Here is a 26236-nt window from a genome sequence, read left to right as displayed (position 1 = left end):
ATAGTTTAAAAAATAGTGCTCTACTTTTAGAGATATATACTGAACTATTTATTGATGCATGCATATTATATGATGCATGGACTTGTTTCAAAGCAATCCAGGAAGTTAGGAATGAGTGAATGGTGGGTAGAGAAGAAACCAGTTTGGCCATAAATTAAATAAAATTTGAACAGTTGGGAATATATCTGAAGGAAATGAAATCACTATCTCAAAGCTATATCTACACCAGTATGCTCATTACAGCATTATTCACAATAGTCAAGATATGGACATAACCTAAATACCTGTTAACTGATGAAAATGTTACATACATATATATTATTCAGCCATAAAAAAGAAGGAAATCCTGTCATTTGGAACAACATGGATGAACCTTGAGGTCATTATGTCAAGTGAAATTAGTCAAACAGAGAAAGACAAATACTATATGATCTTACACGTGGAGTCTAAAGCAACCAAACTCACGAAAACAGATTGTAGGTTACTGGCTGCTAGGGGCTGAGTAGTGGGGGTAAATGAATGATGGTGGTCAAAGAGTACAACATACCAGTTATAAAATGAATAAGTCTCGGGGATTTAACATACAGCATGGAGATGGTAGTTAACAATATTGTATCATATACTGAAAAGTTGCTAAGAGAGTAGATCTTAACTCTTCTGGTCACACAAAAAAAGAAAAAAGTAACTATGTAACTACACAAGATGATGGATGTGTTGACTAACCTTATTGTGGTAATCATTTCACAATATATTACATAATGCTATATGTCAAATATATGTCAATATAGTTGGAAGGAAAAGATGTCTATTCTCCCCCTCCCCCTCCAAATAAAGTTGAATAGTTAAACCTCTATATGTGTGATGGGCATGTAGAAGTTCATTATGCTATTCTAATTTGTATATATTTGGAATTTTCCATAATGGAAGTTTTTTTTTTAAAAAAACTGATTATCTAAAATATATTTCCATTGATATTAGTATAAATGGAAAACCAAAAGAAAATACAGCAGAAAAATGCATATGGAAGCACGCATTAGAACAGAAAATTCAGCTCATTTAGAAATATTCGGGGGTTGGGGGGAATTCTGACCAGGGTTTGTGCTGAGGTATTTGTCAAAATGAGTCTTCTAGAACAGAGGGCACTGAAGAAGCAGAGCAGGAAAACGGCCAAAAAACCAATATATCTGAATTATGTGCTAATAGAAGCAAAGAGAAAAAGATTTAGATTAGCTAGAAGGCTGAAAGGAATACTCTCCTTCTTACCTTATTTCACAGACCAAATGCTAAGTCGTACCTTTCACGGAAGTACAGAAAACTTTGTAGATTGAAGAGAATGAGTAGAGGAAACCAGAGAGTAAATAATTCAAAAACACTTTTATAGTATTCAAAACAGCATATATTAGTCTTTTCTCTGAAATACTGAATGTTTAGACCTCAGCTGTGTGTCAATCACTTTAAGGGTCCATATATATTTTTTCACCAATCCTTTCAGATTGATATCTATTTTGGTGCCTGGTTATCCAAACCACTGTCAATATTTTGCCTGCTGTTTCACTTGTTTTCTCCAACTGGGACTGAACTCTATGGTTCATGGTCAAATAATATAAGACATTCATGTTACTAATTCAGTCTGAGGGTTTGCATCAAAACTTGAGTGAAACCTTTACCCTTTTGTTGGCCCATTCCTGGTCTTGAATTAATTGGAGTGTGTTTGTTTGGATTATAGTCAAATTGAACCCGCTCCTCAATCGATAATTGAACTATGCTCCTGAGATGAGTTCTGTTTAAAACTGAAGGAAAATAACACAGCTTGACCCTTGTGAAGTGTTATGAAGAGCTGGAGTCAAGTGGAGACCTCTTTCATTCTGGTTGGAGGATGTTGTTGCTATCTTAACCTTATGCTGGGCAGAGTCATGAATAGCTACATAAAAATTCCTTTATCTTTGTTGTTTCAATGTCAAGAGGTCTTATTAACACAAAGACATTAAAACTGGGTTGAGTCTGTAGCTAAACATTTAATTGTAATGCTTATAATAACCTAAACTAAGAACACAAGAGCTGTCATTACTGAGCATGTATTTTAACCAAACATCAGGCTAAGGGCTTTATATACAGCATTAAATTTATAGGCTTTTTCATTATTTATCAATTAGCATTCCAAGAGATCATCCAGCCAGTTGCTCCCATCAAACTCACCACTTTTTGCTCCAGACATTGTAATGGCAGTGAGCAAAATTATTGCAGCTTTTAAATATGTATCCTGCTGTGGGCTGGAGCCAGCTCATACTGATTCAGGAGACTATTCTGTGCATCTTTCCCCAACTCCAAATTAAGTGACATCATATTGATAGTTTAAATGGCCATGGTGGGAGAATTTACACTACAGATATTAGTAAATGTCATTATTTTCCCCCAGAGAGCCAGTTGTTAGACATTTACTAAAACACCACTCTATGTATCCTTCTTGCATTTTCCCATAAATGGAAATGTCATTGGGAGGCTCTAACAGAGCCCAGTTACCGCTACTGCAGTAACAGTTCAAGTCAGGACTGACTTTGAACAAATAAGGGGAGAAGGGAAAGAAAATAGTTCAAGAGAGTTCCACCACCAGCCATTCCCCAATTTGTCTGATTTCTTGAAAGGACCAGGTAAGATAGTCATGATCCTTTGTGCATTCCTTCAGTACCTTGGTGGGAGGAGGCGTTGGGGGAAGACTCTCCACATTGGGGTTAGCAAACTACAGCCTGCGTGCTAAATGTAGCAGACTTCCCGTTTTTGTAACATTTCATTGGCGCACAGATACACCCACTTGTTTACGTGTTGTCTATGGCTGCCTTCACACCTTAACAGAGGTGCTGAGCAGTTGTCACGCAGACTGTATGGCCTGCAAAGCCAAAAAATATTTACTCTCTGGCCCTTATAGAAGATGTCTTCCAAAATGACTGGGGTTGTGATATGTTTGAGAAATGATGTCTTAGTTGGAATTTAATTCTTGCAAGGAGGAGGTAGAAATAAGCTCAGTTTCCTGGCTTTTCTTGCTTTACCTTCATCTAATGAAGGTAGTCCCAGGAACATAAGCTATGTCCCTAAATTTTATTGTATCTACTCATTCAATTTCATCATCTTGTGGAAGAGTTCATTCATTATGTCAAGAACACTCATTATTGTTCTTGCATAGACTGGGATACCCAGACCCTCTACCTGGATCTCTTCATTCAATTATTCATTCAACAACTATTTATTAAAGGCTACTAGGTCCAGACTACTAGCTCCGAGGCCCTGGAGGTATACTCTTCAATAAACAAAGTTCCTGTCCATATGGGGCTTATACTTTAGTGGGAAAGGCATATAATGGTTTGCATGTTGTCTAATATTATACCAAGACATGATAAGCATTATGCAGAAAATTTAAATCAAGAAAGGTGCTGGAGAATGAATGAGGTGCTTTTTAAGATGTTTAGGAAAAGAAAGCATCTCTAAGGAGGTGACATTTGAGCAGAGAGACCAGAACAGAGTAAAGGAGTAAGCCACGCATTTCTGGCAGAAGGAACAGCAGAGGCTAAGGCTCTTAGTGGGTGTGTGCTCTAGTGGGTGTGAGAAAAAGCAAGGTGGAGAATGAAAAGGGAATGATGATGTCAGCAAGGTAGACAGGGGCAAGGTCCTATAGGACCTTGTAAGCACAGTAAAAATTTTGTATTATATTCTAATTATATGGAAAACCGTTGGTACGTTGTGAGGAGGGTGCTGACTTCAAGTGATTTGCCTTGTAGATTAACATCCTATCTCCTGTGCACAGTAGAGACCACAGTGGGCAGCATGGGAGGAAGAGCAGTTACAGGGCTATTCCAGCAATGCAGGCAAGGGATGACCTGCATGTGTAGGGTCTAGGGGTTACTGGGGACCATGAGAAGATAGTTAAAACGATTTTGGATTGAAAATGCTTGTAGACTTCTTAAGTCTTCTTTATAACTGAGTGCTAATTTAGTTCTTACTACACAGTATAGAGAGTAGGGAAGAATTCATGCATTTATTCAACAAACACATTGATGATTAATAAGAGAATAATAGGTTCTATGTACTTGAGATCAGAGGTCGAGAGAAGTTCAGCTGAGTGGACGGTAATTGGCAACAACTGCATTCCTCATCTGTCAACTCTATCTTAGTTCATACAACCCCTCCCCAGACTCTGACCCCAACGCCCCCCACACTGCATTCACGGGATACTCCAGGCCCATGGCTGCTCGTACTCAGGATATCTGAGGCTGCTGCAATTCAAGATTCTCTTCTCATCTAGAGTTTGAGAATGGAAGAAATGGATTAAAACAGAACGTAGTTCTGTGTGCACACTCACGTGCACACACACATACACACATGTATGCTAGTTCCAATGTACAACTGCTGAAACTTGTAAAGTCATGCCTTTTATAAATTTTACCTATCTCTACTGACACAGTTATGTTATTCTTCAGCCAACTAAGCTATGGAATTTCTTTAATTAATGTTTTAATTATGGTGGCCTCACCTGTCCCTTGTTCCTTTCTTATCCTTTCATTGCGAGGTTTTAGGTGAAATGTTACCAAAATTTTTGAACAGATTTTCTTGAAGGTCTTTCCTATTGTTTGACATAGAGAGACGTATGTTCTCATATTAACCATACAGCTCTCCATGTTGCAATGGGTACTATGAATTCCGTATCTGTTCCAAAAGTTATGCTTCTTTCTTTGTCCTAAACAAAGGGCAGATCTTTGGTTTCCTAAAGCAGCAAGATTCAAGCCCTGAGTGAATATTTGGGCATTTTAGTAGAGTGGTGGCATTTTTCCCTGTAACATAGACCTGCCTGTGACTCCAAAGGAACCTTTCAAAGTCAGCTAAAATCTAGGGTTTACAAAAAGGAGAAGGAGGGGCATGAATCAACTGACAGACAGTTCTCGAAGCCAAGAATAAGTGTACCAAGCTAATATTCTTGAGAATATGGTGAGAATATGGTTTTTGAAATCTAAAAACTGTGGAATCCAAATTGCAACACAAGGCACTTTGATGTGACTGAGAAATTACTTAAAAAACAAGGAGATGGTAATGGCTATGGGAAGTTTTATATGGTAGATGTTATATATAAATACGTTAAGTATATATGCCATACTGTTGATGTATTTTTAATTCTGAAAATGCCCTAAGTGTACAACCTTGACCATATTTTCCTTGGTATTATCATGAAGATAAAAAATAAAATGGAGACATGGTAATCCTCTCCAAGGTGTCAGTGAGCTGCCCTGGACTTCCTCCACCTCACAGGCGAGGCTTCGGAGAGTGCCTTGGGAGCTCGGGAAGGGTTAAAGTTTTGTCTGTGACACTGAAATTGAGGCCAGCTGTAGGTCATATTCACGTCCCAGTCACAGGAAAATGAACCTGTGAGACAGAACCTAATTATCTGCTAAACCAAAAGCCAGTCTCAGTTCAATAACTTACGACAGAGCTAGCAGCCAGATATAGTGTTACCATGGCAACGCTGGAAAAAGCTCCACTGCGGTTGAGAATAAGGAGGAAAAGAAGGAGACTGTAACCCTAAATGTGCTGTAGCCGTTTGATCTCAGACAAGTGGTCTGTCTGGAAAACCAGGTTATTCTATACATGTCTACCATTGTCTGTTTGCTTTAATATCTGCTACAATTACTGAAAAGGAAAACGCAATCACAATGTCCTCTGGGCTTAAAAATAACCCACCAGCAAATGGCTAACTGGGAATTAATTCTAAAGAGAAACACATAAGCTTCCTCTTTCTCCTCCTCCATGCCATCCCCAAGTACAGATAAAGCCGGACACAAAGGGTGGGGATTCTTGAAAACCTCATCATTGTAATGAATGAGTTCTGTGTCCATAAAATGCACTGTCATCCTATTTGCTTCTTATTCCCAAATGCTGAGATATTTTTGGAGAAAAGTTTGGGGAATTAAGCAATAATATTTGCTTTTTGAAGGGGTGGGAGTAGAACTGAGAGTAAAGGAGAACTAATTTTTCCTTGTGAACTCCACCTAAACTTTCAAGTGAAATAATTTCCTGGAATATCGAGTTAGGAAGAATCCAACATTAGAGGGAGATAAAAGCCCTGACAGGTGGGTCATTTTTCTTCTTGCCAGTTCATCTTTGCAGTTTTTTCTGGAACAGCACTGGATTTCTGAATTTAAGAGATGATATAACTTATGCACATAAAAACTTCAGAAGCCCAGTTATCATGGATACTGCGCAAACGGCATCTCACTAAAAATATTTGCAGAAGAAGAAGCAAGAGCTTACCATACAGTCCTATTGGAGGAGAAATTCAGAAGTGCCTTCCTTTCCCTCTCTCCTTTCAATCTTTCCCAATGGAGACAAATCATGCTAAAGCTTGTCAGTTACAATTATTGGATTTCACCATATTTGACAATTTTGATATGCCATTAATGATGTAATAAGACACATTTAGCACATTATCACTTGGGTTTGCTATCCAGTTGTAATGCCAAATTTGAATCACATAGATATGTATGTATAAATATATAGATACAGCAGTGTTTCTTCATGTATAACTCATAAACATATTGGGTTTGGAATATGGACAGGAAGGAATATGGAGATGAATAATATCCTCTTCATATGCATGAATAACTTTGCAGTAATGCAAATGAGAAAACACAAAATGGAAAGTAGGTTTCTTCTAGCAGAAATATGACTAAGAACGTAGCCTGAAATTTGCCAATATATTAGAGTCACTTATAATGTCAGTGAATTTTCTTTGAGATGGCACTTCTTTTAAAAACATTTTACCCTACTCTATTATATTTTCACTGTATAATTAAATAAGTCCACAATTTCAAATTTCCTTAAACTATCATGATGCATGAAATGGAACTTTAGGATTTTAAGAAGATAAAAAAGTGGTAGTAGTGGAGCGGTGAGGGGAGGGGAGGCAAGACAGAAAAGCAACATCAGAGGGCAAAATGAATTTTCTGATTAATTTCCAGGTAGAAGTAACCTAACCTCTGCTCCTGACCCTAACTTAATTCCTTTTCAAGTAAATGGAAGCCAGAAAGTATACCCTTTCCTAAGACAGATGTTTCTGAGATCTGATTATTAAAAGGGTCTTATTAGTTGCAAAGATGCCAACAATACAGTCCGATACATTGTTTGGGTCCTATTACTCCTAAGATAAATAAGTTTTTCTTTTAATCTTTCCACTTAGATGAATTAATTACTTAGGAAAGAAAATGAAGCAATTTTATCAGAAAAGCATCTGAAAAAGCTATTGATTTAAATGCTTTTACATTTTAGCCTTATCACACATGATTAGCTTGCAGATATGAGCTTAATAATGATGCAAACCACCAGATTTCACTGGATTCTCTGTTCCACTTGAATTCCCAGAAAAGATATTGGAAGCACTGACAAAGAAATAATACTGTTTTTTCTCACGATGTTCCTTTGGACAATCTTTCTAAACTATTCCATTGCACATTTTCTTTAAAAGCATCAATCTTTCCTATATTTTTGTGAATAGGTATTCTTGCATTTTGTTTATTTCTAATTATGATCCTAAAATCCATCCATAGGTAAGAATTGCGTGAAGCATATGCTCCATCCAGTATTAAGGCATTGATATGTTCAATTAACATTAACCAAATACGATAAAATAAATTGTAGCTGAAAGTAAGTTTACAAATTAAAACTAAGTTTATAGATTAAAATAATCTGCTTGCCATATGGAAAGTACTCAATGCGTTTGTTGATTGAGTGAATAAAATAAATAAACGAGACTATCTGCTAAGGACTAAAATAGAAGGAGAAAAAGCAAAGTCTTTAAAGAAACTTAAAAAAAAAGGCAGACTAAATCATATGCTACCCTTGGATAAACGACTGTGAATGAAAAAGGGTCCAATTCTCAGAAGTTCTAAATTCATTCACTAGGAAGGAAAAAGAAAAGAAAACCTAGAAGTACAGTTATCACTATTGGCTCTACCATTTTTAAATGGACTAGAACATTCTGGAATACATAAAAATTAAGTATATAATAAAGGTGGCACTTCACATCTTTGATTAAAATTCTACTTTCTCCCCATTAAGGCTACCCACTGTTTTCTGGTCCTCACTAACCTCTGCTAATGTGTCTCTTTGGGTGCTGGTCTTTCACCCTTGAAAAATTCATGAAATTCTTCCCTCAGCAGTAAAACTATATAATGCTGCTCTTAAAAAGTCCAGCCTGCTGGACTCTACACATTGGTCTAGCTGGTGTTTTGGATCCTCTGAAATTCCACAACATCCTCCTTCTGTTGTCAGCTATCTCCTTGATGCCCCTTGCGGGAAAGGAAGCTTCTCCAGATTCCTTCCATGCCCTGCTGAAGGACTTTCTTAGAAGATGGTGCTGGGCAGAGGTTTAGAGGGGAAGGGTGCAGGTTCAGACTCCCTCTAGTTCTTCCCTGATGTCATTCCTAAAAAGCATTTACAAAGGTGACTCCCCAGGATTCCAAGTGGGTAGTGACCATAACCCCTCTGGACTTTATGTCTTCTTTATACTTATCTAACGGGAATCTGTTACCCACTTCCCTCTCATAGAAGCTCCAACACCAGGAGCCGAATATGTGCTGTTCTTCATCTACACTCATTTCTCCCCCTTTCTCTTGTACTCTAGGCTGGCTCCTCCCTGCCCACAGCCTAGAAAGTTTCATGTTGTCTTGGGTGATGGGAAACTACCTCTAGCTCATATCCTGAATGCTTTTCTCCTTTATGGTTAGCTTTTTAAAAATTCTACGATCCAGGTCTCCAGCATCAGTTTAATATTTCTGGCCATGTCCTTTAGGAATTAAAAATAAAGCCATTTTCCTCTCAAGAACTTAGCTCTTCCAAAGCAGAACAATTTGTTTTGAGCTAATTGTATTTGGTGAAAGTTTTTGAAAATGTAATCTACTAGACACTTTAAATCTTCTGTTGACTGTGCTTCTTGATTGTGTCTGCCCTCCCTATAAAGTAATAAACGTCATTGATTAAATGAACAGAGAAAAATAAAGCAACAAGCATGATTTGGGGAAGGAATCTCCCTGGTTGAAATTTTCTAGCTATCATTCCCCCATACAATTAATCATGGCTCCATTAATTCTATCTTCTTAAATATTCCTCTGATCCCTCCTTGTCTCTCCACTTCCACTGCCACCATTTCCTTTCAGGACATCATCCTGTGTCCCAATTAATGTCCCAAGGGAATTGTTATATATAATTATATAAATAGTATCATCAGAATGCTATTTATATTAGGGAAAAAAGGATGGAAGAAAACTCAATTTATATTTTCAAATGGACTAGTTAAATAAATAAATTATACTGAAGTAATAACATAATTATCATATGTGAAAATTACAATATGTGGGAAAGTATTCATTTGGTATTTAACAATTAAAAAGCAAGTTAGACATGATTATGAAAATATTGAGTGTATGTGTGTGTAAGAGAGAGAGACAAAGAGAGAGGAAGTATGAGTATATACTATACGATAATAGGAGTTACCTTCTGAGTGATGAGATTATTATGGGTTTTTTTTGCTTTTTTATTTGTCTAGAATTTCAAATTTTATAATATGAGCTCTTGCTATCATTGTGCAGGTGGAGTTTAATTTATTTTGTAAATAAAGTAGATGTCTTTACAATAATGTGAAAATATTTTTATTGACTTAAGATGGTTTGAGACTACTAGGTTTAATAAAACTGGACTAGCAGGTTTAACTCCTTTCACAACCAGTAATACTATTTTTCTAGTTGCACATAGAAAAAATTCATTATTTTCAGGAAATGAATCACTTGAGGAGGACAGGAATTTGAAATGAGATCTGTTTTCATAAAATAATGTTATAAAGCAATTTCTACCTCTTTCCAATCAAAATATATTATTTAGGTTGAACGCTGAGATATTATGATTTTATTTCATTAATTATTGAAAGCTGCAAGATTGTTTATGATCACTATGACAGAGATTTCTAGTTTTCCTCTTTTCTAGTTTTCCTCTAATTTTTAGCTGAGCGAATGACTACCCAGAATAAAGTCTACATTTCTATGTGCCCATTCCCCCAAAAGCTTTGGGTAACTGATGTCTAAATTCTAAGGGTATAGTGGAAGATGTATATAAAAGTCCCAGAAATTATCTTTAAAAGGAAGTGCAGTGTCCTTTTTTTTCTCTTCTTTTTCCTTTTGACTGGAAGTAAACAACTTGTTGGAGCTCCAATGGTCATCCTGAGATTACCCACGAAATGCAAGTAATTTAAAAAGAGCATCAGAATAGAAGCAGCATAGGTTCCTGACTTCAAAGTACTCAACGAGGCTTCCAGGAGAATGATTTTTGAAGATATGTCACCACCTCCAAATTTTCCATGATTTGTTTTACATCTACCTTTGGATGTCACAATCACACCATAAATCCGACATGTCTGATATCAAAGCTCTATTAACTGAAATGGGAACGAAGGGGGATCTGATGCTGGTTCACAAAGGGATTATCATGATTCTCATTCTTCTAGTGTCAAAAGGTGGAGAAATTTAGTGTCATCTTCTTCTCCTTTCTTCCTTGCCACAATTTGTATCCCCATGTAATCTACTCAGTCATTAAGGCCTTGTATAGTCAAAAGATTTCTCACATTTTCCTCCTCCTTTTCACACTATGGGTAGTGGTCCTTAATTTTGGGATGGTTTAGTCTCCATAGAGAATCTTATAAACACTATTCAATCATTTCCTCCAGAAAAATGTATATCCACTCAAAATATCTCATGTAATCTCATGGAAACAAAACCTCAAAAGGCCAGGGACATGTGGACCCCAGGTTAGGAACCTCTGGTTTAGATATTTTTTGTTTCTTCTTGTGTCTAATTATCCCCAATATCTTCTCATTTCAACATTCTCTATCCAACTATTTCTCAATTGGAGTGTTAGTCAATCATCTAGAACATTTTATAGAACCCATCTGCATAGGCTCTATTCCAAACCTAATGAGTTGGAATTTATAGGATAGCAAGAGTGGTGTATCTTCATACGTAGTTTTGATATGTCCTCTGGGCTAAAGTCTTAAGTTACACTGACCTCACACTAATCTTGTATCTTTCATCCTTGCATCTCTCCCAAAACTCTTTAAAGGGTTCCCAGTGTTTACCACACTGTGGAAGGGCACAATTACCAGAAGAGCCCCTGTGAGCAATGTAGGGCCTCCTTCAGCTGATCTTAGCTAATCCTTTAATAGTCATTTTATAAAAATATACCCAATCTTCCAACAAAGATAGCCCATTGTATCTGTTCCTGCGCATTTGTACATAGTTCATATTCCTCCTGAAATTCAGTCCTCCCATCCCTTCTTCTAGAAACTCTTTCTATCTGTCACAGAGCAGCTAAATACAGCCTCTTCTAGGGATTTTTTTCTTGATTCTCAATAACTAAGTAAATATTTCCCACAAACATTTCAAATCCCAAAGCATTGTTTTTTTGTATTCTTTCTGGATCTATCACATTATGAATTGATAACTTTTTTTAATTTTTCTTATTTTCTCATGAGAACATAATATCCTATGAAGAAAGACTTCAAACTTCATTTTGTGTTTCCCACATACCTAGATCAGATTCTTATTTTGTATAGATAACGAAAGAAAAGATGGATGAGTTGAAAGATGGATAAAAAGATTTAAGGGTTAGAAGTCTCCTGTTTATAATAATCTGTAACTCTACTTGTCTGTGGGGCATTGCCAAATAATGAGTTTAGCAATCAAAGTATTCCTGCTTAGAAGTAAGATTTGGGACAAAATCAAAAGTTAATAATGAAGATGATAAAGAGAAGTCATTACCAGGCATTGTGGTAATCTCTCCGCACTGTAGAAGACACAGAGAGGTGATGCCCAAATTTTACATTAATAATTGTGTTTAGAAGATCTAAGGTTCCATTGAGTTTAGATCACTCTTGTGGAGGAAGCAAGCAAAAGTATAAGGAAGCAGAAATTTCTTCCCCTATATGGTTTTAAAGACACTATAGTGTTATTCCAAAGGTGGAAGACATCACACAGTAGGTTAATTTTTTAAAACATTCAATGCCAAGCTCCTAAAATATCTAAAAATAACTTCTTTTCATACTAGTCAAGTGTGGCGTTATTTCTGTGCTGCCTGGGTTGAATGTTCAAAATCATTGAGGCAGAGTTTAATGCTTCATGCACCTATTACAGTTAAATGCATGCTATTCCTTATTGACTCTAGCATATCTAAACCTGGTGTTTATGTAAGAATATAAAAGTACAAATACTAGGCTTTGAGACCTGCTTGATTGAAGTTCAAAATCACTCCATAAATGACATTATGTATTATTAAATAATCAAAGGTTAATCTGTCTATGTGTGTACACAGCTTGTATTTTTAAATCACAGAACATTCTATAAAATTTTTACACAACCAAATAGCTCTTGCTATTACTGCTGTTACTGCCATTTTTTAAACTATCAGTATATCATGGTTAAAATAAACTCTGGCTTATTGGTGATTGTTTTTTCTTATATAAAATTTTAAAATCAATTTTTCCATTTTGAGATTGAAGAAGGAAATAAGAATGTGGTTCTATAGCTAAAAGGAGCAACAATATGTCTAAAATAATCCTCTGATGATCACGAAACTCCCAAATAGGTCTCAAGAAGACATAAGAAAAGGCTTGGAGTAGTAACCCAAGATTTGTGAAATGAGATTGATTTCCATTCAAATCAGGTCTTTTACTCTTCTTGAAAATGTCAAGGTGTCAGCCTTGGCCATTACAAGACTGTGATTTATAGTTGAGACAAAGTGATAGTATCAGCTGACTGTCTGGAAAGGCTGCCGATGACAGCCATCGCTTTTCTTAACCAATCAGCAAGCCTTAACTAAAACCCCGGGCTTTCCCCCTCCATCTTGATAAGAAAATGCTAAAATACAATCTGGAAAATTCACTTGGTGGGAAATAAACAAGCGTTGTGGGAGGAAGTAGGTATCGTACTTCCACAGAATAAATAACAAACATTATTTATGGTAATCTATATTTCAGATGTTTAGAAACACATATTCATAATAGGAGCATAAACAGATGTTCCAAATATGACAACTTATTTTAATATACTGGAAACCACAGCATAATTTTGTAATTTGATTAATTAGGAAGAAGAATTGTGAGTGTTAAAATCAATTTTCAAACTCTCCAAATTATATTTATAGCATTGCTCATCTGCATCACAAAAAAAAAACCCAAAATGTTTTGCATTAGAATCATTATTCATAGCAAATTGATCTTTTTCTCATTGATAAAAATCCCTAAATAGTAGTTCTTGATAGTAAAATGTTTAAAACTGCCCAGGTCATACCATGATAAACAACCAGACTGAGAAGAACAAGCATTTAACACCCTAATCGTATAAAACCATATAATGGCTACAATTGTATACCAATATAATTATATCTATATAATTATATATACATATATAATACATACATATAATCACATAGTAGACACAATTATATACAGATATAATTATATATCTCTATATAAATATAGCCAAATAAGTTGCCCTATCTGTACATAATTACAGCCATTATATAATTTTATATGATTCGGATGTCAGCAACATAAAACTCCCTAATATCAGAGGTGAAAGTGGAAGGGATATAAAATTGTCTGTAACAGAACAGCCTAAACATATGGTGACCAAGGATAAATACTGGACTACAGAATATCATCACTGTGCCTTCTTTACCAAACTCCCATTTCTAACGATCCTACATAATTTTTAAAATGTCAAATTCCCAAATGAATCCAAATGCTGACTTTCCTGATGTATGCCATGTATTAAATGATCATGGAAAATGTTAATAAAGTGTAATTAATCTCCAGGATACTCAAGGTTGCAATTTGCTGGTGCAGAAGTTTTATAGTTATAGTTCTGTACAGAGCACATTTGGACTAAATAAGTTAATACTGCCTGTATGTTCATAGGCTCCACTAAGTTTAGCAAGACAAACATATTTGATAGCAGCCTATATCATATCACTATGCTAAGCAATTTAGAAATTTGTAGTGGTTGTTGGGAGCTTTGTTATATTTGGCCTGTTGGAACTTCCTTCACCTTCTGCCATAGACATTAACCTTGCTATGTTAGTCTTGCTCTGCTTCCCTACACAGGTTGTCCAATCTGAGTAACTCTTATCTGGAGACCGAAGTAGCTCCAAAACAGAACCAATCAGAGCCTCTGTGAGAAACCAAATTGATGGAGGGGTAGAGAGAACATTTTCATGTTTTCCTTCTAGAACCACCGGCTCCAGGAATGATGTATGGTGCCGTGGCCATCTTTGCCATCACATAGAATGTGAGAGAGATTGAGAGGGAGAGGGAGTGGAGAAGAGAACCTGGATAGAAGAGGAGAAGGGGAGTAGCAAGAGGAGGTGGGGGGCAGGGGTCCTGAGGGCAGGGAGATGATGGTGATAGACATACAGCTTCCCAATCTGAGCTCAGTTTTGAGCTTTTGATACTGAAAGGGTCTGACTAACGCAGTGATTTAAGCTAAGGCTATTCTTTCCTACCCCTTTGACTCAAAAAGTCCCCTGTGGAATGGAGAAGTACCCAACTGCCTAATCACATACTAATTTTTTTTTTACCCAAAAGTCACTTTAAAAGCATTTTCCTCCACATCTTTGTTTGATAAATCAGTTGTAAATGAGGAAAGTGAAACGGAGAGAGGTTCAGTTCCATAAGATAACTAGTGGTAGGACTGGTGCTAGAATTTCTGGTCTTCTAGCTTCTACTTTACTATTCAAATTCAGTGGTGGCATTTATGATGTAGACGTCAAAAACTCCAGGTTTATGTTGCATATTTTGTTAACTCCCAGAGAATAGCCCAATTAGAATGCTTTGGTCCTTTGACTAAGTAATGTAATTGCTACTTCATGAAACTACATGATCGATATTATTATATTAACTTACTTCTTTTTTAAAAAAAGAAATTAAATGATGGCTTTTTTTAGAGGGATTGAAATCATATGTAAATACTGCATTTTAGTCTAATTATTCTGGAAATACCATTTTTATAAACCATAATTATTAACATTTTCATGGTCTACGGTTTTTGATCACTAGACCTTTGCATAGTATAGGGAATCATAAGACCAGAATCAAGACACTGCAAAATCCTAACAATAACCCATATCTAGCCCAAAGCAACTCAAAGTAGACAGGTAGGTTATTTTATCTGCAACTAGAAAATAGGACAAACCACATAGAAGACTCATCTATAAAATATAAAAAAGAATAAACTGCCCAATTACAAGATTTATGAAATGCTAAGGCACTCAAAAAGGACAAAAAGTGTTAGGTAAGTGAGAGATATCTTTTGCAGACCATAAGCTATTTGAGAACAGAATTTCTCTTTTTCTTTCCTGTAGTTGGCACTCAGGAAACACTTGATAAGGACATTTATAGTACATAATTTTTGAGTGTTCCTAGATCTGAAATAATTTTGCAATGGTGTCTGCCTCTCACCCTTGGGAACACCATACACCCAATAAATTTTGGTGACAAGAACAGTAGTCTCTTTAGCAAAAGCAAATACTGAGACCCAAACAGAAAGAAATAAACTAATATTCATTGGTGATAGAGACTAGGCTAAGAAATTTACTTGAATTATTTCGTTGATCAATCATTAAGTCTACTTAAGTCCTTGATATTAAAATGTTGTTAAAAATTAAATAAATGAAAGTCAGTTCAGCTGTTTGGTAAATTATGACTCAGGCTGTATCTAAATGCATTGAGGGCAACAACTACTTTTTATCATTAGTATCTAAAATCTCTAACTAATATTCATTCATCTGATTTTCATTTTAAGGCCAATCAAATTTATTAAATAATTTAGTCTTAATTGGCCATAGTGGTCCCATGTGGTGATGCAGCCTTAATTCATTGAGTTTTTTTTTTTAAAGCTAGATATACATTTACAAATAAATGGATACATTAATGAATCAACAGCTTATTTTGAGTTGACAAATTATATTTATGAACTGGCAAATTCCACATGGATTTCATTCTCAAGCAGGATCTCTCCACAATAGCAACAAAGATGAGTCACTAGTGAGTCCAAGTTTCTATCCTCTTTACAACTTGTAATCCATGAGACAAGAAATGACAATCTTTTTTCAGTATCTGTGTTAATTCTAAGGGAAGACATTAGGAAAGAGGCTGCTAGAAATTTCATCCCTGAGTAGGCCATACTGGCCTTTAAATGGATTTTATAAGCATTTACTTAGCTCAACATTAGGACTAATAAAGTGTAGATTCTTACAGATGTGGGTACTCCTTATGGATGCACATGTCTTATAGATAAATAAAGGGTAAAGAGCATTCTCTAGAGTCAATAAGAGATACGGTAGGGATCTTTTTTTTATCTTTCAAATTTAGCGTCATACAGTCCTATTACTTATTAGCAACTTGCTCTTTCCGAATTACTTTATTACATTTATTTACAATATTATAAATCATAGAAGTGGATGGGAGGAAATGAACTAGAAAGAACATACAAGTTATCTTTCTCCCAAAGTAACCAGCGCACTTCCTGTTGTGATATGTCTAATCGTTGAAAAACACATTATCCCTTTGTTTCATGTATATACTTAAGTGATTTTAGTCAGTGCAGTAGGTGGCCCTCAGTAGAGCACACCCTATGGAAAGAAAACACATTTTCTTTAAACATAAGATACAATTCCTTTGAGATCCTGTTAATCATTTTTCCTTTCTAATTGAAAAAGTCACCACAGAAATTAGAGTACGAATTTCATTATTCTAGAAAGAACCTTAAAAGTTGACACGTCTTTGAACAATTGTCTCAGAAATCCTTTTTTAAGTACATTTTCATTTTCTGGCATGGCTTGAATTGAATTCTAAACTTTCTGCTGCTTGTCCTCTAAGCCCCTCTGGTGAATTTAAATAGGCTTCCCTATATATTTAGTACATTCAAGAATTCTTTGTCACAGTGCCTACTCTGCTTTATTATTAGAAGGCTGTCTCGGAAGTCCAGCAGCCAGTTTGTTTTCTGCCATTAATAAAGAGTCTACTTTTTTTTCCCTCACTTCTTTGAAGAAGTTGAAAAGACTCCATGTTGGGGGGATGGGGGCAGGAAGACAGACAGAAGTGAAGTGAACCGACTGTGGTGTAATCCCCCAACAAAAAATGTTGTCTACTGTAGAAACCTCCCCAAGGTTTACAAATGCACAGGCTGGGCTTCTCGTGTGATATATAACAGAGTGATAACTTAGCCACAGCCCGGTTCCCCTCTCCCCACTGAGAATACGAAGTCTACTATGAGAAAGACATTACATTTTTAAATCCTACAGAGCCAAATACTTCCACTGGCTAGTGTTTCAACACCACCCAAATCTCTTACTGAAGATGTTTGGAAACTGGAAAGATAATCACAATATAAATCTATAATTTCTCATAATTCCCTTATATGTCTAGGAAAATAAATAGAACGGTTTCAACAAAGACCTACCAATTTGGATGTACAAAATATTGAGGTTGACTCATGGCCTAGGGCAAGCTAATTCAAAAGGGAGATGATTCCACAGAGTAGTCACTTGGTGCTCACAAATCATCAGACACCTACCAACAGAGAGGGAGACACTTCTTAGAAAAAAGGAATGGTTAAATCCACCTAAATAAAAGAAGCCGAAATACCTTCCAAGGCTAAGATGAAACCTGAAAGTTATTACTCTTATTTGGTTGACCTAACCGATAGTCCATGATTATTAATACACTTGTTTAGGAATTAACTATTAAGGTAACAAACTTAAAATCATATTACCTATATGAACAATGAAAGATTTATTTCACCATATGAGAATTTTTCACTTTTAAATTCCCCATAAAACATGCATGAAATTAGCTGATTATATAAAATAAAATTAATTAATTAATTAATTAATTAATAATAAATTAAATTCACTTAATATCATCACCTTTCAAGTTCCTCCTGCTTTTAAACCTTCACAAGTAAAGATTTCATACAAGTTAATATTATTGGCTAGTAATGCACTTCATCTGATGAAGCCACATTTAACATAGAGAGATTTAGGGGAAATAAAAGGAATGAAAGTTGAAGGCAGCTCATTGAAAAAATGCTGTGGATGATTTTATGAAGATGTCTCAATTTTTATACTGATTTTACTGATGCTTTTTAAAAATGAAGATACATGTACCTGTATATGCATATAGAGTATGTATGTATACATGCCTCAGTGTGTATTTGGTCACTAATCATCAGAAAACTAAGTATCTGCAGATAATACAGCACCTAAGTTTCTGCATACTAACCATGCATTTGCAGAGCTACACTAAGAACTCTATTTTTCAAATGTTTACAAATGCCCAGGGTTTTTAGAAACTTCTGTATATGAGAAACTTCGTTTTCCTTTTCCAAATACAGTCACTAAGAGATCAGTGGAATTTGAGTACAGAGTTAAATGTCTAGTAAGAAATTAGACAAAAGAATCCAAGTAATCAAAATGATGCCTGCCTTTGCTGCCTACCGAAATGTAGGCTGCACTGCATGTGTAAATGGCAAGAAAATTTGGGCGTTAGCTAACCCTTTATGTACTGTTTTCTCAAAACTCATCCAAATAGGACAGCTTGTAAAGCCATTTACATATTTATCAGGTGAATTCAACCAAGCCTAGGCATGTCCATTTGAAGAGGAATGTAAGGTAGTATACACCTTTTCTAATTTCATTAGTAATTAACTTGTACTATAATTCCCCTGTGATACTTACACCTCTTCTAGATATTACTAATGCAGGCTAATGCTTAAGAATATCTCTCTATACCTCTTTTTTGGCTTCACTGGAACACTAAAGTGTTGCAGAGTTTTGTACTAAGAAAAATATTGATCCCGTGAACCCTGAAATGAAATATAATCATATTTAGATTTGGCAAAATTCCAGAAGAGGCTTCCTTGATGGGTCCTAAAAGATTTTTAAAAAATGCCATTTTGGAAAATTGATGTTTTCCTTACAGAGATTAAAAGTTAAATGCGTGAGTATCACAGTATTCACACAGCAATACAAAAGAGACAGAAAAAACTAATACTTCATTGGTCTTTGATAGATTTTAGCTGATAAGTTTAAAGTGAGCGCTGATTGTAAAAAAAAAAAAAAAGGAACTTGAAGTTCATAGTAAATTAACAAGCAATGTGAAAAAGGAAAAAGAATCAAGCGGGGGTTAGTATATTTATGTAAAACAGTGATTTGCTATTTCAAAATTAAAATGTGAAAATAAGCTGGTGTCAGAGAGGAGGTGATTCCTCATTTCCACCGCATTGAACAAGCTCACATCGGCAGCAGACAGCTCTTAATATATGCGTCTGGCTCAGGCTGGTCTCCCAACCAGGAAGCCATCGAATTGTTAATATTACTGCTTTTTTTGTATGCAACACACATCATTTTCTCGCTCTTTGTCGTAGACCTCTCCTTTTATTTTAAGCTTAGTATGATCTGATTTTCCAAATCATATTTTATAACCCCAAACAATATTATTCTGTGACAGCTTAGATAGAAATGCAGAAAAAGTGGCATCCATCTGTCCATATACAACATAAAGTAGTTTATATAAACAAAGTCATCCACTTAAATCTCTACTCACCTTTATGGAGTAAGAGAAAAGCTTTATCAATGATATTCTCAGAAAAGATAGTTTATATGCAGGAAGGTTACATAGAGAGGGTTCAAAGAATGCACGATGATAAGTAAAAAACAAACATCACTGCATTCTAAATTCAGCTTTGGTACCTTTCTTCTACGAAAAAGAAGTTAACATAAAGTGTAATTCACGGATATAATAACATAAAAAATATTGCATTTGAAATAGCTTGTATCTGATAGCACTATAGCCAATAAACAACCATTCCTTACATTATTTTAGAACGAATTTAATGAAACATCATTTACATATTATTTACGATTGTGTTGAATCAGGTGACTGTAGACATATACCTGTGTGTGATACTGTTTTACATACAAGGTAGTTTCTGATCTGTTGTATAAACATTGCTAGTAAATATAATCAAGTTTCTGTGCACTTGTAGATACACACACATACAGAGTTCTTTGTATTGAGAAACTTGTGCTTTTCAGTGTTTAATTATAATGAAAATGTGGTTCAAAGAAGTAAAAGATGAACACTATCAAAAATCTTTACTGTCTATATTACCTCCTTCCTGTTGGAGTTTTAAGACCTATGTTTATGCACATACATACACACACGTAAAATTTAAGAGATTCTAGATAAATAAAATAGGTGATATAAATAAAGAATCTGAATAGCTACAATGTGGATACATGCTTAAACATATTTTACGTGGCTTGTATAGAGGAAGAACATGTTTACGATATTGTAATATCAATTTTTGAGGAACTATAACTCATGGGTGATTTGTATCCTATGATGTTTCAAACATGAGTAATTGTAACAAATCCAGTGAAAAGGTGAACAAAGACTCCATACAGTGTTCTAAAGTACATTCATAAATTTATTTTAACCATGCATAAGGTACATATAATTTATAGCACCCATGTAAAGCAGTAGAGTTAAAAGAATGAAATCATTTTGGTTTTTCTATTATGGAAAATCTCTCGTGTCCATTGTGTATCTTAGGATCTGCAATATTATTTTAAAATTTGTAAATAGATTTAATATATTGATTCTACTTACAAGAAATAAATATTTGATGTGGCAATGTCTAAACAATGTTCAAATATGACACGTTACGTATTGTTGGAATAGTTTATAAAACTGAAATTCTTATAAAACTAAAACTATGCAGCTCAGAGTCAGTTGACAGATGAACTGGAGCAGTCTGACTTCATCGGTGGTATTTACTGGTTTATCTCACATAGGTCCATGATATAGATGAAGTAAAATGTAAAGACGAAAAGGCACCATATTTTTGCTAATTACTGATAACTCTTACGACAAGAGAATGTCTTATTATAGCAGGACATACAAAGTATTTTGTCTGGTTAAAAGAATAAGGAAAACTCCGGCAATAAATACCAAGTATAAAATAGCATTCTTCTTAAATCAGTAGTAAAATCTACTAGGGTCAGTAAAGAAGATTGTAAATGATTTATTTCTAGGCCTCGAGCATGATTATAGCTATACATTACATATTCTGAACCACACTTACACGGAGACATATAGGATTTATTTAAGAAACTAATGTATATATTTCTATGCATATGAACGAAGTTATCAATATAAGCCACTCTCTTCTTTATTAACTAAGGAGGTATATTCTCTTAGACTAGCCACCTTAAAATACATCAAAGGAAGCTTTTTAAAAACACCTGTATTTTAACTTTGCTTCTTACATAGTTATCTTATAGTGCTTTTATATGGTTGTTATAATATAATACAAATGCTATTCAGTGCAACTCTGTAATCACTTTTGAGTACAGTTTCTGAAAATAGTATTTTGGGGGGTGGGTCATGATGAAAACATTGCTGATTATAAAGAAGAGCATTGTTCTTTTCTCCTAGGCAGAATCTATGTATGTTCTTTTGTTCTGGTGGTTACTGCAGACAATCGATAAGGTCCAAAGCTGCTGGTTCCCCTCCGCCTAGGTCCCAAGAGCCTGACTTGTGATGTTACTAAAATACCTCACAAGTTAGGGTCTCAGGGACTAGGAAAAGTCTGGTTTGATGCGGTAGAATTCTTCTTCCAGTAATGAGGCTAGCTTAGAAATTACAGTTGGGTTCAGTTAAACTTTGTCCTCTAAATACTAATTAAAATACATACGTAGAAATATATATGATATATAAAAGTTAGGATTAGCTGAATATTCACGACGACCATTTATAGACTAATTCCAGATCTTAAAATAATGAAGAATATGAGAAACAATGCAGACAATGAACAGTTAAGAGTCATTCCATCAGATCCAAAGAAAGAGACTAAAAATGGGTTAAAATCTGTTTCTAGCAGATTTATGCAGCAACACCATAGCCTCTATTACATTAAAGAAGGATTATATGCCAGTTAATGGGACCCTGATTGAAATTTTGCTTCCCATTACACTTCCATACAGTACAACTGTTAAGGTGGGCCAAGGACATATAACACTTTCAATCTGATTTCAATATACACTGTTGCAGTTAAGAATAAAACAAAAACTTTTCTGCATGTCATAATTTAATACCTCCGAAGCTTGATTTTTCTCTTTGAATCTCCAAACTATTCAGACAGCAAATATTTCCATGCATACTCTGTAGCTATTTGAGCAATGCCACTTAATGAACATGTAACTTAAAATGCTGGCAACATGAGAAGAAGAAGAAAAAAAAGAAGATTCTATTTCTTAAATAATTGCATTATAAAGCTCAATACTTTTGAAAATACACAATCCCAATCCTGTATAGTCACTGAATTTCCTCCGATCTTTTAGCCTTGTTTGTGGTTCAAGAACAGAATTGGTACTTTAGGAATGATCCAAGGTTTAGTAGCATAGAACGCAGGGTATAACAATCAGACCAGCCATAACATAAAAGTCCTGGCCACAGAAGTGGAATCTGGTTCTTCTGAAGTGGTTGATCTTAAAAGGGAAAAGAGGAGGAAAAAAAAATGGAAAGAATTAGAATGTTTTCCTGCAGAACAGGTGAATTATCCATTTCCAAGTAAGCTGCAAGGAAAGCTCTGCTGAACACAATATTTGCTAACTGGCCCCCCTCCTCCACCCTAGTACCACACCCCTTTCCAACCACCACCCCCCACCCCCTGTCCAGATCTTTACTTTGCCTTGTAAGACTTTAAATATTCTGCTCCATGATGTAATGCATCATTATATAAGATCTCTTTCTGTTTATCATTTGATTTTCCATACTGAATCCGTTATGGCTTAAAATAGTAAATAGTTAAAAAATAAAATAAAAAAAGCACCACTCACAAAAAGCAAAAAATAAAACAGTCCTTAGATATAAGTCCATGCTTTTCCTTAAAACTGAATATGGCTTTACAATTTTTGACCATAGCATTCAACCAATTATTAGAATGAAAAATCTCACCCCTCCATAAATATGACATTAACATAATTATACCACCCCCATCACGGAGACCCATCCTCCTTAGGGAATACATCTGATGCTCCAAAGATGGAAATCAGTCAGATTTTAGTTGCTCTCCAACGTACCTTTGCTTCTCACTGACTGACTGGCTTTTACCCTCCACGCACTCACACGCCACCCCCTCCCCTCGGCTAGACACGGGTGCCCGAGCGAGCACGCGCGCGCACAGGCATACAGACACCCAGCGTGAGGCGAGGCAAAGCATCTGATGCTGACTCAGAGCGCTTCTGTGTGCAGGGGGTGGCCGCGGCTGGTATTTTCACTGCGCTCATCATTAACATTAACTCACAGTCTAGCATCCACCCTCTCCCAGACCTGCGGGACTGCAGCATTTGCATGACGCTGTCACTCTAGCCTTTGCAGGTCAGATGATAGGGGGGAGAAAAAGCAAAAAGAAAAGAAAAGGACTGAAAAGAAAAAGCCCCAAGACTCTTGTAAGAAATGCCTTCGTTTCTTCCAGGGTCTCCTGATTTTTCTACCTTTCTACTTCCTCTGTGGCTAGGTCTCAGTTGTTTGACATCTTTCCGGAAGAAAATGTCTTGTGCTTCAATGAGCCAGTAGTCAGTTGGTCCTCCCCTCCCCTCACACTCCGATCCCCACCCCTTTTCCCCCCTAATCAATAAGACAGATCTCCAAATGCAATTGTGGAAACAGGCTCCGACACAGTCTCACCCTGGATCCACTACCTCAGAAAGCAGGCAGCCAGGCTCACACGTGAGGGAAGGACAGAGAAAGAGAGAGAGAAAGAGATAATGCCAGCAATTCTTTAACAGTCCCAGACTTCATTCTACGCCTTCTTTTTTTTTGCCCCCCTGGCTGAAGAAAGAGCAAAAGGAATGTATCCACTTCTATATGGAGACCCAAACAGCCCAAGGGACGCATGAGTGAGACCGATCTGTATAGATCAATCATTTCTATTTAATAATGAGCAAAACTACAATTTTAATAAAAATAATTGCTTAATATTTTTATTAGCTGTGCTCTCAGTGCACAGGAATTATAAGATCTGCCAGGATCTGAATCATCAATATGATTTAAAATGTGTTGAAATCCTAATTTGCTGGAATGAAATCAACCAACAGGATATTAATATATTTTTTATTTTTATTTGAATTTTTTGATTTAAGAACTTACAAAAATAATAACTAAAATAGGTGTGTGTTGGTGAATATGTAAAAGTTTTTGAGATTAAGACATGCTTGCAGGCGATAACGATTAAAGATGGAATATATGCTCACAAAATATGGATTTGTGTACGTATAGGAGAACAATCTACTGTGTGCATTGTTACAAAAGGAACGAAAATATTTGGCTGAACACGGTCGTGTTTGTACTACAGTGTTTCCCAACATAAAAGACAGTACACAGGTATTTATCCACTTCCTTTGTTCTTCAATTGTTCTTTTTAACGACTGGATGTGGTAAACTGCCCACCTTTCCTTTCTACATGAGCAATATTTCTGAATTACTTGCCAGCCAGAACTAGCCATCGGTGACTGTGCAGCATACAAGAAATACATACAAAGGAAAGAAAAGTACGGCAGTTCTCAAGCCAACTGTAATGCTGTCTGGTGCTGCAGAAATTTCAGTTTACTCACACAGACAGATCCCAGCATGCACTGCAGCACCGCAGGACCAACTAAGGTAGCAGTTTGGCAACACATCTGGCAACAAACGTAAAGGACAACCATTTGCAGAGGTTCCAAAGAAAACATCACACAACCCATAAAGAGAACGATGCATCTGCAGCAGGAGATGTATCTCTAAAATCAGCTTCTACAGCCTCCTGATTTGAAAGAAAAAAGCAAAGAAGAAAAGAAAAACTTCAGCACGAAAACAAAAAACACAAATAGAAGAAGTGGGCACCCAAAGAAAACATGGAATGAAGCACACACTCTCCTGAGAGAGAGAAAGGCAGGGAAGAAAAGCATAAGAGAGGGAGGGAGAAAGAAAAGGAAATGGAGAAATAGGAAGAGGGAGGGGAGGGATGAAGGAGGGGAAGAAAGGAACAGGAAGTAGAGAGCACAGAATCCCCGGCACTGAAGCAACAAATAACACATGAAATTAGACTTCAGAAACTCAAGATTCGGGCATCATGTTCAAGCTTAGAACTTAATGAAAAACTGTCACAGAAACTAACACACGTGCAGCATAGCTCAAGATACTTATTGTCAGTAACAGAGATGCCTGCTGACATCTTCCTTCCTGTTCTAGGCATACGAAACTGGTCATCTCTAAAGTCTCTTTGCTCAAACCCATCTCTCTCTTTTTTTTTTTTTTTTTTTTTTAGCTCTCTAGCATCTGTCTCCTTTATGCTATTTTTTTTTCTAGACAGTGCCCACAATACTCTGGATAAAATAATGTCACGACCTCGCTATGGCTATCAGACATAAAATGTCGACTATTTTAATAATTGAACATGTGCTTACAGCAAACTGCCTATTGATATCTTAGCTCTGTGGACTGTCTGCAGGAGCACCTCACTCCTAGCTCTGCGAATCAGAAACAACAGATGCAAATACAACTCCCCCCGCCCCCCCACCCCCCGCCGAATCCACGACATCTCTTTTTCTTACGTTCAGAGACAGACACACACATCACTCAACTTTACAGAAGGCATGAAAATATTAACTAAGGAGGTTAAAAAATCAAGAGGAATAAAGGTTTGAAGACAAATATTGATTATAACTGAATGGCCATGCATTTAAAATATTTATATCCAAACAGGAGTTAGCCAGTTTCAAGTGTCTGGGCTTCTGTCAAGACCACCATTAGGGCCAATGGGAATGCAGACTTGATTAAATCAATATTTATCTGAAAGAAGATGTTGTAATCAATCAGTTCAATTGCCGCTGTCATAGATATGGGTTTAAGGTCTCTTCTGATTCTAATTTCTAATCATCAATACTAAGATATCCCTAAATGAGTCTTTGACTATGGCTAAAGTGTTTACAAAGTAAAAATTTCACCCTGCTTTATATTTCATTTAAGCAATGTAATGCAAGTATGGTCTCACTAGATCAATTATTTCTGTATGTTATTTTCTACGTTTTGTTTTTTAAAAAATAACCAAGATAG

General features: G+C 35.9%; 1 long non-coding RNA gene across 4 annotated transcripts in view; it reads right to left on the bottom strand.

The window, feature by feature from the left end:
• LOC125281477 (uncharacterized) overlaps nucleotides 1–26236 on the bottom strand; it is a 438012-nt gene that overhangs the window by 65914 nt on the left and 345862 nt on the right. For 2 of the 4 annotated variants that reach the window (XR_008957338.1, XR_007188741.2), the window contains exon 4: nucleotides 17538–22629. This is a non-coding gene — a long non-coding RNA (uncharacterized LOC125281477). Of the gene's footprint in view, nucleotides 1–13565; nucleotides 22630–26236 lie in introns of those variants that run through there. The other 2 variants (XR_008957339.1, XR_007188739.2) reach the window with 2 other exon arrangements.

This window comes from Ursus arctos, unplaced genomic scaffold, assembly GCF_023065955.2.
Source record: "Ursus arctos isolate Adak ecotype North America unplaced genomic scaffold, UrsArc2.0 scaffold_4, whole genome shotgun sequence".
Taxonomy (NCBI): domain Eukaryota; kingdom Metazoa; phylum Chordata; class Mammalia; order Carnivora; family Ursidae; genus Ursus; species Ursus arctos.
Note: the sequence above shows the minus strand (reverse complement) of the source record. Positions and strands in the feature narration are given on the sequence as shown.